The sequence below is a fragment of the Pan paniscus genome, chromosome 13, assembly GCF_029289425.2.
Source record: "Pan paniscus chromosome 13, NHGRI_mPanPan1-v2.0_pri, whole genome shotgun sequence".
Classification (NCBI taxonomy): domain Eukaryota; kingdom Metazoa; phylum Chordata; class Mammalia; order Primates; family Hominidae; genus Pan; species Pan paniscus.
This window is the reverse complement of record NC_073262.2, coordinates 74,297,537-74,309,689: the sequence shown is the minus strand read 5'-3', so window position 1 is coordinate 74,309,689 and position 12,153 is coordinate 74,297,537.

Genomic DNA, 12,153 nt, shown 5'->3' with positions numbered 1-12,153 from the left:
CTTGTCCTGCACCCATAGAGATAAGCTGTTAATTTTCATTTTCAGGGTCAGGGTGGGAGGTCCCCTGTGGAGGCATGTGGTCTTTTATCTGTACCTTTCAGTTTAGGAGCAAAAGGCAAGGCAGTTTTTTTGTGACTCAGTTTTCAAGCTTAACTTTTCTCTTTTGGCATAATGAATTGGGAGTTCCTACTTTTTATTTTTCTTTCACAATGAAATGATCTGAAATTCAATCTAAAGCAATGAGTTTACTGGATGTGGGGGTTGGTAGGTGACAATGTCACCTTTGAATGCCGGGTGGTTTAGAAGACTGTGTTTAAGTGTATATGTGGGTCCATTTCCAATGCAGAAATAGATACTGTAGAGGAGGAAAAAAACTCCTCTTTCACTCATCTTAAGTTCTCCAGCTGGTGCCATATAAATTAGGTTGGCTAAAGACAGATTAACAAGAAAAAAAATAAACAGACGTTTATTAGCATATGCCTGGTGCTTACATATGGGCATATTCAGAATTGATTGACTCCATTAGGTGGTTAGAAGTTGGCTTTCTATCATCTTAGGCTTAAACAAGGAAAGAAGAGTTTTAGGCTTCTGCATGGGGGAGGAAAGTTAGGGGTAGGTGACCAGGAAAAGTATGGTAAACAAGGGTCATTGGTTTGTTATGCAGATGGAAGTGCCTTCTCCATTGATAGGAGTTGTTAAGGATCCTCTTCCTCCTGGTACAGAGGGAAGCACCATTTCTATCTGTAAATTGACTTTCTAAATGTAATTTCCTGGTCTTCTGGTTCTCAGCGGGCTTTAGCGCAAAATAAGCCAAATGCCAAATAGGCATATTTTAGGTTGGCATATTCTGGTACTCCTCAATATTCATATGAAACTGAATATAAACTGTCTTGGAGATTGACTTTCAAATGTCCAAGAAGCTCAGCTCCAGAAGGGCTGCTACCAGAATGAGGCCTGCAGAATCTGCATTCAGAAATGTGACTGTCTTGGAGAATTAAGAGAAAGAGAAAGAGGAAAACACCAATCCAGCTATTCAAATGGCTTTTGATGTATAGGGGCTAAATTCTCACATCTGGGTGTAAATAAGTAAATATGCTAAAATAACACATCTGTAAAGTTGAGGGTTTTGTCCCAAGAATGAAACAATAAATTATAAAAAAGGGGATTTTAGTTTTAGAAATATATTATTTAGAAATATATTCATGCTAAAATACCTTTTTAATTTCTAAAGTTACTATGGATGTCTACATCCCTGTATTCCCCCCACAACTGCCTTTTTTTTTTTTTTAAAGACATGGTCTTGCTCTGTCACTAAGGCTGCCGTGCAGTGATGCAAACATAGCTCACTGCAGCCTGGAACTCCTGCGCTGAAGCCATTCTCCCACTTCAGCCTCATGCGCCACTACAACCAGCTAATTTTTAAATTTTTCTGTAGAGATGGGGTCTCACTGTGTTGCCCGGACTGCCCTTGAACTCATGGCCTCAAGTGATCCTCCTGCCTTGGTCCCCCAAAGTGCTGGGATTATAGGCATGAGCCACCACACCAGTCATTCTTCATTTCTTATTCTGACAGACTGAGACTAAATGGAGGAGAAGAAGAATGGATGTAGTCTGGAAGTATAGAATTATTCAATTTGGCTACTTCTATGTTTAAACTGAGAAAAGAAAAATAGGTCAGAACACTTTGAGCTATCTGTGGTATGCAACATTTAACAGGACCAGAGAGACACGAGGATAGAACTTCAGTAATAATCCTGCTGCCCAACATGCCCAGGGGCAATTCTTTGAATTTTATTCTTTTTTTCCTCTCTGTAGTTTCCTCGCTAGCTGACTCACTCATTATCTTTATGTTTCTAGAATTTGGGATACAAGGAACAATGTAATGCAAGGAACAAACCAATCAACAGCTTATATTATCTTAATGTAAATTCTTGGTAAACAGCTTAGAAACTGCCTCTTCTTTTTTTCCTTTAAAAACTGACTTGTGGCCAGGTGCAGTGGCTCATGTCTGTAATCCAAGGAATTTGGGAGGCCGAGGTGGGTGGGTCACTGGAGGTCAGGATTTCCAGACCAGCCTGGACAACATGGTGAAACTCCGTTTCTACTAAAAATACAAAAATTAGCCAGGCATGGTGGCATGCACCTCTAATCCCAGCTACTCGGGAGGCTGAGGCAGGAGAATAGTTTGAACTTGGGAAGCGGAGATTGCAGTAAGTTGAGATCATGCCACTGCACTCCAGCCTGGGTGACAGAGTTAGACTCTGTCTCAAACAAAAATAAATAAAGGCTGGGTGCAGTAACTCACACCTGTAATCCCAGCACTTTGGGAGGCCAAGGTAGGCAGATGACCTGAGGTCAGGAGTTTGAGACCAGCCTGGCCCACATGGTGAAACCCTGTCTCTGCAAAAATACAAAAATTAGCTGGGCATGATGGCAGCCAGCTGCTTGGGAGGCTGAGGCAGGAGAATCACTTGAACCCGGGAGGCAGAGGTTGCAGTAGGCTGAGATCACGCCATTGCACTCCAGCCCCAGTGACTGAGTGAGACTCTGTCTCAAAAAAACAAAAAATTAAATTAAATTTAAATAAATAAATAAATAAGATGTAACTTGTAACTGCTGCTAATCAGAGAATATATTCAGGGCAACTTGAATCAATGCTTCTGGGTTATAGTCCTTAAACTTGGCCCAAATACACTTCCTACTTACATTAATTTTGTATCAGTTTTTTCCTTCAGGTTGACATATCTGGTGTATGTCACCAGATTTAAAATGTCACCAGCAGGATTTAAAATGACAGCCTGCCGACTATCTGGCATTCCTTCTCTGATTCAGTGCTTGGTACCAGCACAAACCCACTGTGTTCTTCCAACTCCAGAGGTTTCAGTGGCCACAAAAGTTTCAGTCCTGAATCTGGATCTCCATTTCCTTTTCAGCTGAGGTCTAGATTTTATTTGGGCTGTGTTTTTCAAACCCTCTCTTTCATGGCTGGGCATGGTGCCTCACTTCTGTAATCCCAACACTTTGGGAGGCTGAGGCAGGAGGAGGGCTTGAGGCCAGGAGTTCAAGGCCAGCCTGGGCAACAGAGTAAGACCCCGTTCCTACAAAAAAATTAAAAATTAGCCTCACTACTCAGGAGGCCGAGGCCAGAGGATTGCTTGAGCCCAGGAATTTGAGGTTACAGTGAGCTATGATCACATCATTGCACTCTAACCTGGGCAAGTGAGTGAGATTCCTGTTGTCATGGAATCCTTGGGGTGTTGCTTCACCAGCCAGAAACCTCTGTGGCTGGCAGTACATTCTGCCTGAGTGTTGCTTGCACCTGCTGGGCTCATTCTGCCCACTCTGCCTGGCAGGCTGTGCTTGGCTTGCACTACTGGCCTGGATCTGACACCTGCCAAAGGCAAGCCAGGCAGGGAGTGGCAAGGGGTGTGTGGGTGAGCGAGTGCAAGGTGAGGCCACTGTGCACAGCCAGGGATGCTGGCTGCTGTGGCAGGGCAGGCAGCTCCAGGCTCCGGCACAGGTGCCGGCTCCATGTGAAGCTGTGGCTGGAAGAGATGCACCACACACAGCTTCTGCTGCAGGCACCCACGTCTGGATGAGGGGAATGTGGTGGTACCCAGAAGCTTGGAGATGCCAGGAACCACACAGCCCCAAAGAGGGTGTCACAGCTCTGGCTTGGGGATCCCCTAGGTCTGGGATCCCTGAAGGGCCACAGCTTTTTTCCCCTTCTCATTGCCCAGAGTGTGGCAAGCAGGGAGGTGGAGCACATGTTTCAGCCCTGTTTGTGTTACAGCTCTTTCAGCCCTGCCGTTCGGCAGTTCCTGAGTTCTTGTCCCACGTACAAGAAGAATGAGGTACACAGACCACTGCAGGGTGAGCAAAGTAGAGAGGAGCTTCACTGAGTGACAGAACAGCTCTCAGGAGACCCAAAATGGGTAGCTCCTTTCTGCAGGCAGGTTGTCCCAACGAGTGTCCAGCTGTCAGGAGAGAGGAGACCCAGAGTGGGTAGCTCCTATTCACAGGCAGGTCGTCCTTACATCTGTCTGAGTCCAGGGTTTTTATGAGCTCAGAAGGGAGGAAATGCATGCTAATTGGCCCATGGGTGGTCATGGATGGGCTCGGAAAAAGCACCATAAGTTCTCATTCCAGGTGTGGACTCCACCTGGAAGTGGCAGCCTGGCCCCCAGGCTTCAGGCCATCCCTGGCTTGAAGGTAGGTAGGGACCTGCTCTTTTCTGCCCAGGAACCTGTCTACCTCCTGCTAACAACATTCCATCCATGGCACCCAGGCTGTTCATGCTAAGGGGTACCTGCAGGCCCACACCGAGCTGCCCTCAGCACCCCCTGCCACCTCCCTCCTGCACTTGTCAGTACCCAAAGTCCAAAGGGGGCCAGGGCGGCATGTCAGCACTGCCCCAAGTGCACACACACCTGGCTGGGTCACGACAGCATCTGGCTTTGGCCACAACTTTGCTTCTGCAACAGAGTGGGCACTGAGTGCAGGGAGAGGCCAGGGAGTGAGAGCAGGCACTTCTGAGCCTGTGGGGTCAGGGGGCACTTCCTGGGCCCCCAAGAGCACAGGGATGCCTGTGTCTGGAGCTGTAGCTGGGCAGCTGCAGCTACACTCAGGGAGCACAGGTTTCCTGCCCTGCCAACTTGGAAGCGGGCAGGGCTCCTGCCTGTTCCCAGCTCCTGCTGGATCCATGGAGCATGCAGCCCTGGCAGTACTTCCCCTACTGCAGCCAGCATCTTCACAGCAGCTGCTCCAGACAGGCTGCCACTGCCATCACTGTATCTAAAAAATAAGAAAAAAGTCAAACCCTCTCTTTCCTCTAAGAGTGAGGGCTTTGGTCTCAGTGTCTGGATGGGAAATTTGGATAAAGAGGTCTGCAGAGAACTGCCTTTTCTGCCTCTACCTCAGGGCAAGAAGTTCAGGTTATGGTATGGGCAGTCTGGTACCAGTAGTTACACTTGTTTTGACCTAAAATTACATAGCATGCTTTAAAAATTGCAGCTATTGGCTGGGTGCAGTGGCATCTCTACAAAAAATTTAAAAATTAGCCAGATGCAGTGGCATGTACCTGCAGTCCCAGCTACTTGGGATGCTGAGGCAAGAGGACTGCCTAAGCCCAGGAGTTCGAGGCTACAGTGAGCTATGATGGTACTACTACACTCCAGCCTAGGGTCCAGAGTGGAAGCCCATCTCAATTAATAAATAAAGTAAAATAAAATAAAATTGCAGCTGCTATCTACTCCTTGTAATTTAGACTTGCATTTTCACTTGTGACCAATTCCTGTTAGTTTCAAACTGAAAAGTGCATAGTGTGAGTTTTCTCACCTCCAAGAGAAGAGGCAACTGCTCCCTCTGACCCATTCAGGCGTTCTATGTGACTAGAGACTTTATAGAGGTGTCAGGAATATTGTCTGGGATGGGAAGCAGCCTCATAGGGCATTTTTCACCAGAAGAACATTTTAGGGAATCTAACTCATCAGGAAAGGTAAAAATTAAGGAAAGGGTTACCCCAATACCTTGAGTACCCTACTGCCACCTGGCAGTTAGAGGCAGTCTGGGACACATAACAGAGAGAGTCTTGACTTTTGGATGACACCCTGAGGAGTGACACTCAGAAGAAGCACACTTCTCAAAGCAAAATGCATTTCTGGCCTTGGTCACTTTTGAAAAGTTCCTAAATTATGGGAATTCAAGTTTCAAAATCAGAGTGCTCTTTTAAGGGACAGCCTCCTTTAGAAACACCAGCTGGTTTTTATGTACAACACTTACAAGGCGTCCTCTTGTAATATCTAGGAAAATGAACCCACATGACCCAGGATGGTCATAAGCAGCAATGGCTGAAATGAGGGTCCTTTGAAATGCCTAAGATAACTCATGTGTGTACAATTGGAAAAAGCTGGTTTTAGAATCAGACAAATTGAAGGAGAACTGTTCTCTGTTTGTGCTGACTGAAATCTGATAAGAGGTTTGAATTTTTTTTTTTTTCAGTTCTATGGTCAGAAGTCAACCTAATTAAAAGCTGATATTTAGGCTATAATTTTTTTGGAAAAAAGGTCTCTCTGCTTTTTCTATTTTGGATCCTGTTTCTGAGAATTTTTTTCAGTCAACTGAAACCCTTTGTAAAATATGTTTGGTCCCTCTGTTTGCTTGCTTTCCTGTTGACACAATTCTACTGAGAAAAATGTAAAACTTCATTGGCCTTTCAGAAAGCTTAAAACCTCCCAAATTGGCTACTCTAGGCTTGCTTTTCTATTTCCTTCTACTTCTGATCCTCTTCACTTTTGCTAAAACCACATGAAAAAATCTAGGGGACCAGCCTGACCAAAATGGTGAAACCCTGTCTCCACTGAAAAAAAAAAATTAGCTGGGCATGGTGTCATGTGCCTGTAATCCCAGCTACTCAGGAGACTGAGGCAGAAGAATTGCTTGAACTTGGGAAGCGGAGGTTGCAGTGAGCCAAGATCATGCCACTGCACTCCAGCCTGGGCAACAGAGTGAGATTCTGTCTCAAAAAAAAAATCTAGGGGAGACTTCTAGCAGCCTGGATACCCCTTGAGGAACACAGAAAAATGTGCGCCCACCCCCACACACCTCCCCTTGGGGTCCTCTCTCTCCTTCGTGGAGTCTCAAGAGGGCATGGGCAGTTTCCTCTCAGATGTAAAGCTCTGCTGTTGTTTGTATTGAGTTTCCTAATCTCTTTGGCTTTTGGGGTATGAGGGATTACTTTTTACTGTGAGAGAGAACTTAACTTTGATGGGTGTGATGGCTGGCAAGTCACTGGTAGGGAACTCCTTGTTTCTTTGCACGATCAGATAACAAAGGTATAGTTTGAATATGTGGAGGCTGTGGAAACACTTGCCACCAAGGGATGAGAATCCCATGGAGAATGGGTGATCACAGAGTTGGCTGACTGGGGTTGGGTGACCACTGGCCTTGGGGGAATGTCTTTGTAATGAGAAGCACTGCGGAATGTTGTGCAGCCCTGTTGCAGGGTGATTCCCTCTATTGGGCGACCCAGAATTTGGTATAAAAATAGGATCCTTGATTCTGAAAGATCTAGATGCTCTTCCTTCTGGTTGTGCCTGCTTTTCACATACTTACATATTAGGCCCTGAAAACCGCAAATACTTTCTTTACCCTTTACACTAACGGGCTCCACCCTGAAGTCAGTAATCGAATGAAGAAAGATGCTAAATGAATAAGGCCACCATTCTAACTAAATCAGTCTCCAAAATATACGTTTCTGATATTTAGCTATTTTGAAACTCTTTGTAAAAGAAATTTATATCTATTAAGGAAATCTCCATTTGTAAGGGTATCTCTCTCTTTGCACCTAAACCACTGGACACTTTTATCACAGGGAATACATTGGTTTAAAGTTTATGTAACATACCTTACCTATTTAAGATACTTTTCCTAGCAATCTTAACTGGGTCTCTATCTATTCTCTTCTTTGTCTCAGCAAATAATGGTGTTTATATCTAAATTCTGTGTCTTTGAGATATAAATTTTCTACCTCGTTTCAGCCAAGTTGTGTCTTTGCCAATGCAAACTTAGGGTTGCCTAGCTGACAATTGTTTAGGGCAATGGAATGGGTAATCAAAAGACTGACAGTCCAAAGCAGGGAGAAAAACTTTTGAAAACTAGTGTGAACTATTAGAGTAGGCAGTTAGGCAGACATGAGCAGGGCAGAAGAGCTTCTCCCCAACCCCAGAAACATCAAGCAACCATCAGGTGATGGTCAGGGGGTTGTTAAACTGTTTCTCTAGCAATAATAATTGTTTGCAGCTGGCACCATGGAAGGACTGCCTCCCAATAGATAGAAAACACCTGAAGCTGGTGATTAGCGGCTTCCCAATAAGATCTCAGGAGTTGAGTGGGCTCAAGCATGGGCATTAAGCGGCAAATGGTGGAGTTTAACTGATATATGACCTTCCTCTAGAACACTTGACGGTTAAGGGAAAAATGTCTCAAATGAGCATGCACACAACATCAGCAAACACACTGCATAAGCAGCCCCTCCCAAGTGCTGGCCGGCCACCCTGCATGTGGACAGCCTGCTCCAAGGGAAGAATCGAGAGAGAAGAAATGCAAACCTTCCAACCATGCCAATGTATAAAACCCCAAGTCAAGGGCCAGACAGGGCACTTGGATCTCTAGTCTCCCACCTGGCCTTCTTCCAAGTGTACTTTACTTCCTTTCGTTCCTGCTATTAAATTTTTTTTTTTTTTTTGAGATGTAGTCACACTTTGTTGCCCAGGCTGAATGCAGTGGTGCAATCTCAGCTCAATGCAACCTCTAACTCCCAGGTTCAAGCGATTCTTGTGCCTCAGCCTCCTGAGTAGCTGGGATTACAGGCATGCGCCACCATGCCTGGCTAATTTTTGTATTTTTAGTAGAGACGGCGTTTCACCATGTGGGCCAGGCTGGTCTGGAACTCCTGACCTCAAATGATCTGCCCGTCTCAGCCTACCAAAGTGCTGCTGCTGCTGATGATTATCTTGTATGGTCAAAGTTGATTGAGATTGGATCAATCATTATTTCCATTGTGCAAACCACCCTCGGTCTTCCAGAATGGTGGAATGCACAAATGGAGTAATAAAAAATCAGTTGGAAAGGTTTAAAGAAACGTTTACCCTTCCCTGGCCTAAGGCTCTTGCATTTTCTTTTCTTTTCTTCTTTTTTTTATTTTTTTGTTTTTGAGACAGGATCTCACTTTGTCACCCATCATCCAGGCTAGATTGCAGTGGTGCAATCTCAGCTCACTGCAGCCTCAACTTCCTGGGATCAAGTGATCCTCCCACCTCAGCCCTCCAAGTAGCCAGGACTACAGGCATGCATCATCACACCCAGCTAATTTTTTATAGAGACAGGATTTCACCACATTGCCCGGGCTGGTCTTGAACAGCGGAGCTCAAGTGATCCACCTGCCTAGGCCTCCCAAAGTGCTAGAATTGTAGGCATGAGCCATCATGCCCGGCCTCTTCCATTTTCTTAACTTACGTTCTACCCTATTTGGAAAACAGCACCTTTCTCCATTTGAAATAATAACTGCAAGGCCCGTGCACCTGGATGAAGGAGCCTACAAACCAGCTCTCCTCAAATGTGATGTTCCTCATTTTTGCCAAGGCCTTATAAGCTTCTGGTTAACATTTCTAAATTAGTTAAGGATTCTTTCAACATTGAGCTCCTGGGAGAGGAAGGCATCAAAGATCATGGCCTACAACCCGGAGATTTTGTTTACTGGAAATGACATCAAATAAAAGCTTCTCTCCAACCCCATTGGAAGGGACTATATCAGATATTGTTAACCAATCCTTGTACAGCCAAACTCAAGGCCATCTACTCATGAATTCACATTTCTCATTTTAAAAAGTTAGCCCTGCCTAAGCAGACATCTTCCATCACTGGAGAAGATCTCCAACTTGAGCTGACCTGCAGCTAGTCACCTTGTTCTACAGACCAGGATGAAAAGTAGAAATTCAGTTAGAAAGAATCACCCAAAAGACTAAATGGCTACAAGACATTAGAAAGACCAAACCCCTTACATGATTTACTTGATTGGTTACCTTAAGAAATAAAAACACCTTTCAGATCTAGATTTCAAATTGTTTGTTAATAATTGTCCTTATTTGCATCATATTGATATAGAACAGCTGGGCTCCCAGCTAAACACTACCCTCAAGCCTGAACCCTCAGCCCTAAGTAAAATCAGCTGGCCCTATTTTTCTGCCCAAGTGATTGCCTTTTTGGCCTGCCATTCCCCTATCCTGTGCCCATAAAAAGACTTCAGCTGGCAGAGCAACACAAGCAGCTGATACAAGTGGTTGGGGATGCAAGCTGCTGAACATTGGAGATATGTGCAGCTGAGCATCAGGGATCCATGCAGCTGAGTGTCAGAAACTACGAATAGACACTGCTAACTTCAGACAGTGCAGCTTCAGGGAAAGATCGCCTTCTTTCCACGCCATCCCCTTTCAAATTCCCCATCCCACTGAGAGCCACTTTTATCGCCCAATAAATATTCCAAATACACTATCCTTCAAATAGTTTGTGTAACCTGATTTTTCCTGGACACTGAACAAGAACTCAGGTGTCAAAAAGGGCAGGTGTAGGAGGCTGTCACCCTGAGACTTCACTGAGCTGTTACACTTAGCCATCCATGGACTGCAGGCTGAGTGAAATGAGCCACTCTAGTTCCTGTCCACAAAGAGGGTCAAAGTCAGGGGAAAAATCCCATCTCAATATTTTTGGTTCTTAAGTTGATTATGCTTTGTATTTCTAGATGTCTAACATCAAGAAAGAAATGATCCAACATGCTGTGGCTCCTCTGTAAGTGGATGGCCTAGATCTTGTTGCTCTGTCCCTTCATGTTGCCAGTCAATTCAGCCTTGAGACCTCTCTAAATTCTTAAGTTTAAAATTTCAAATTTTTTTATTTTATATTTTTGTGTAGAGATGGGGGTCTTGCTATGTTGCCCAAGCTAGTCTTGAACTCCTGAGCTCAAGTGATCCTCCCACCTCAGCCTCCCAAAGTGCTGGGATTACAGGTGTGAGCCACAGTGCCTGGCCATCACTAAATTCTTAAGCCATAAGTACCTGTCCTCTTTCCCTCAGACATGGGATGAGATTACCTGGGAATGAGCCTTCCCAATGACATGAGACAAACATCTAAAATTTTGATCATCAATGCTTTCAGAAGAGAAAGATTTTGATCAAAAGGGGGAAATGAGAAAAGAAAGAACAGTGTTTAGCCAATCAATACCTTATGTTACTTTAGTGTCAATTCTTGATAAACAACTTACAAACTGCCTCTTCTCTTTTCCTTTAAAAACCCACTTGTAACTACTGCTAATTGGAGCATATATTCAGGCAACTTGAATCTGTGCTCCTTGGTTGCAGTCCTCAAACTTGGCCCAAATAAACCCTCTACTTACGTTAATTTGGCCTCAGTTTTTTTCCTTTAGGTCAACAAAGCTATTCTCCAGAAAGCAATACAGATATACAATTTGACCTCTGGTTTCATTATTCTACATGTTTATATTTCTTTTAATAATATATTTGTTTTTTGTGTGCCCAGGCAAAGAAATTCAGACTTTCTTTTTAAAAAGCAGCAACAAGCATGGGTGCAGGGGCTCATGCCTGTAATCCTAACACTAGTAGCCCACACCTGTAATCCTAGCACTTTGGGAGGCCAAGGCAGGAGGATTGCTTGAGGCCAGGAGTTTGAGACCAGATGAACAAAATGACGAGATGCCATCTCTACAAAAAATTTAAAAATTAACCAGGCATAGTGGCAAGCACCTGTAGTCCCAGCTTCTTTGGAGGCTCAAGTGGGAGCACTGCTTGAGCCCAGGTCATCGAGGCTACAGTGAACCATGATCACACCACTACACTCCAGCCTGAGCAACAGAGTGAGACCCTATCACTAAGTGAAAAAAAAAAAAAAAAAGAAAATGTGAAATGTGGAAGTCCTTGCAATATTAGGGTGGACTCTCAAGGTTAGTTTAAAAGGATAGAAATACCATTCAAACCAGCTCAAGTAATTAAGGACATTTACTGGCTCATGTTACTGAAAAGTTTGAGAATTGATTCGGGCACTGACGGATCCAGAGGCTCAATGTCCTACCTGTCTTTCTATCTCTAGACTGCCTTCCTCTGAAGGACTTAGATGAACTAGAAAAGAAACCCACAATTTAGAGACTCTAAGGCATTTCCAATCACCATTAAGGAAAATTTCCCTTGAGATTTATGTCTCTTGGTCCTATTTTGTCTTTAGAATTAAGTAATTGAACTGTGACTTGCAAGGTTCCTTCTGGCTTCAACATTTAGATTTAGCAAACAAAAATACAGGACACACAGTTAAGTCTGAATTTCAGGTAAACAATGAGTAATTTTTTAGTGTAAGTATGTACCAAATATTGTATGGTACATTTTTACACTAAAAAATTGTTTGAAACATGAATTTTATTGTTCCAATATTATTACTCATACAGCAATAGTTACCACTAGTGATTTTGGTGTGAAATAGCTGTCATTCAGTAAAATATTGTTCCTTGAAGTTATCCTGAAACTTGAATATGTATAAATGTGACATTAATAAGTGCTTTTACAGGTTTTTCATCTGTCGAACAAGAATAAT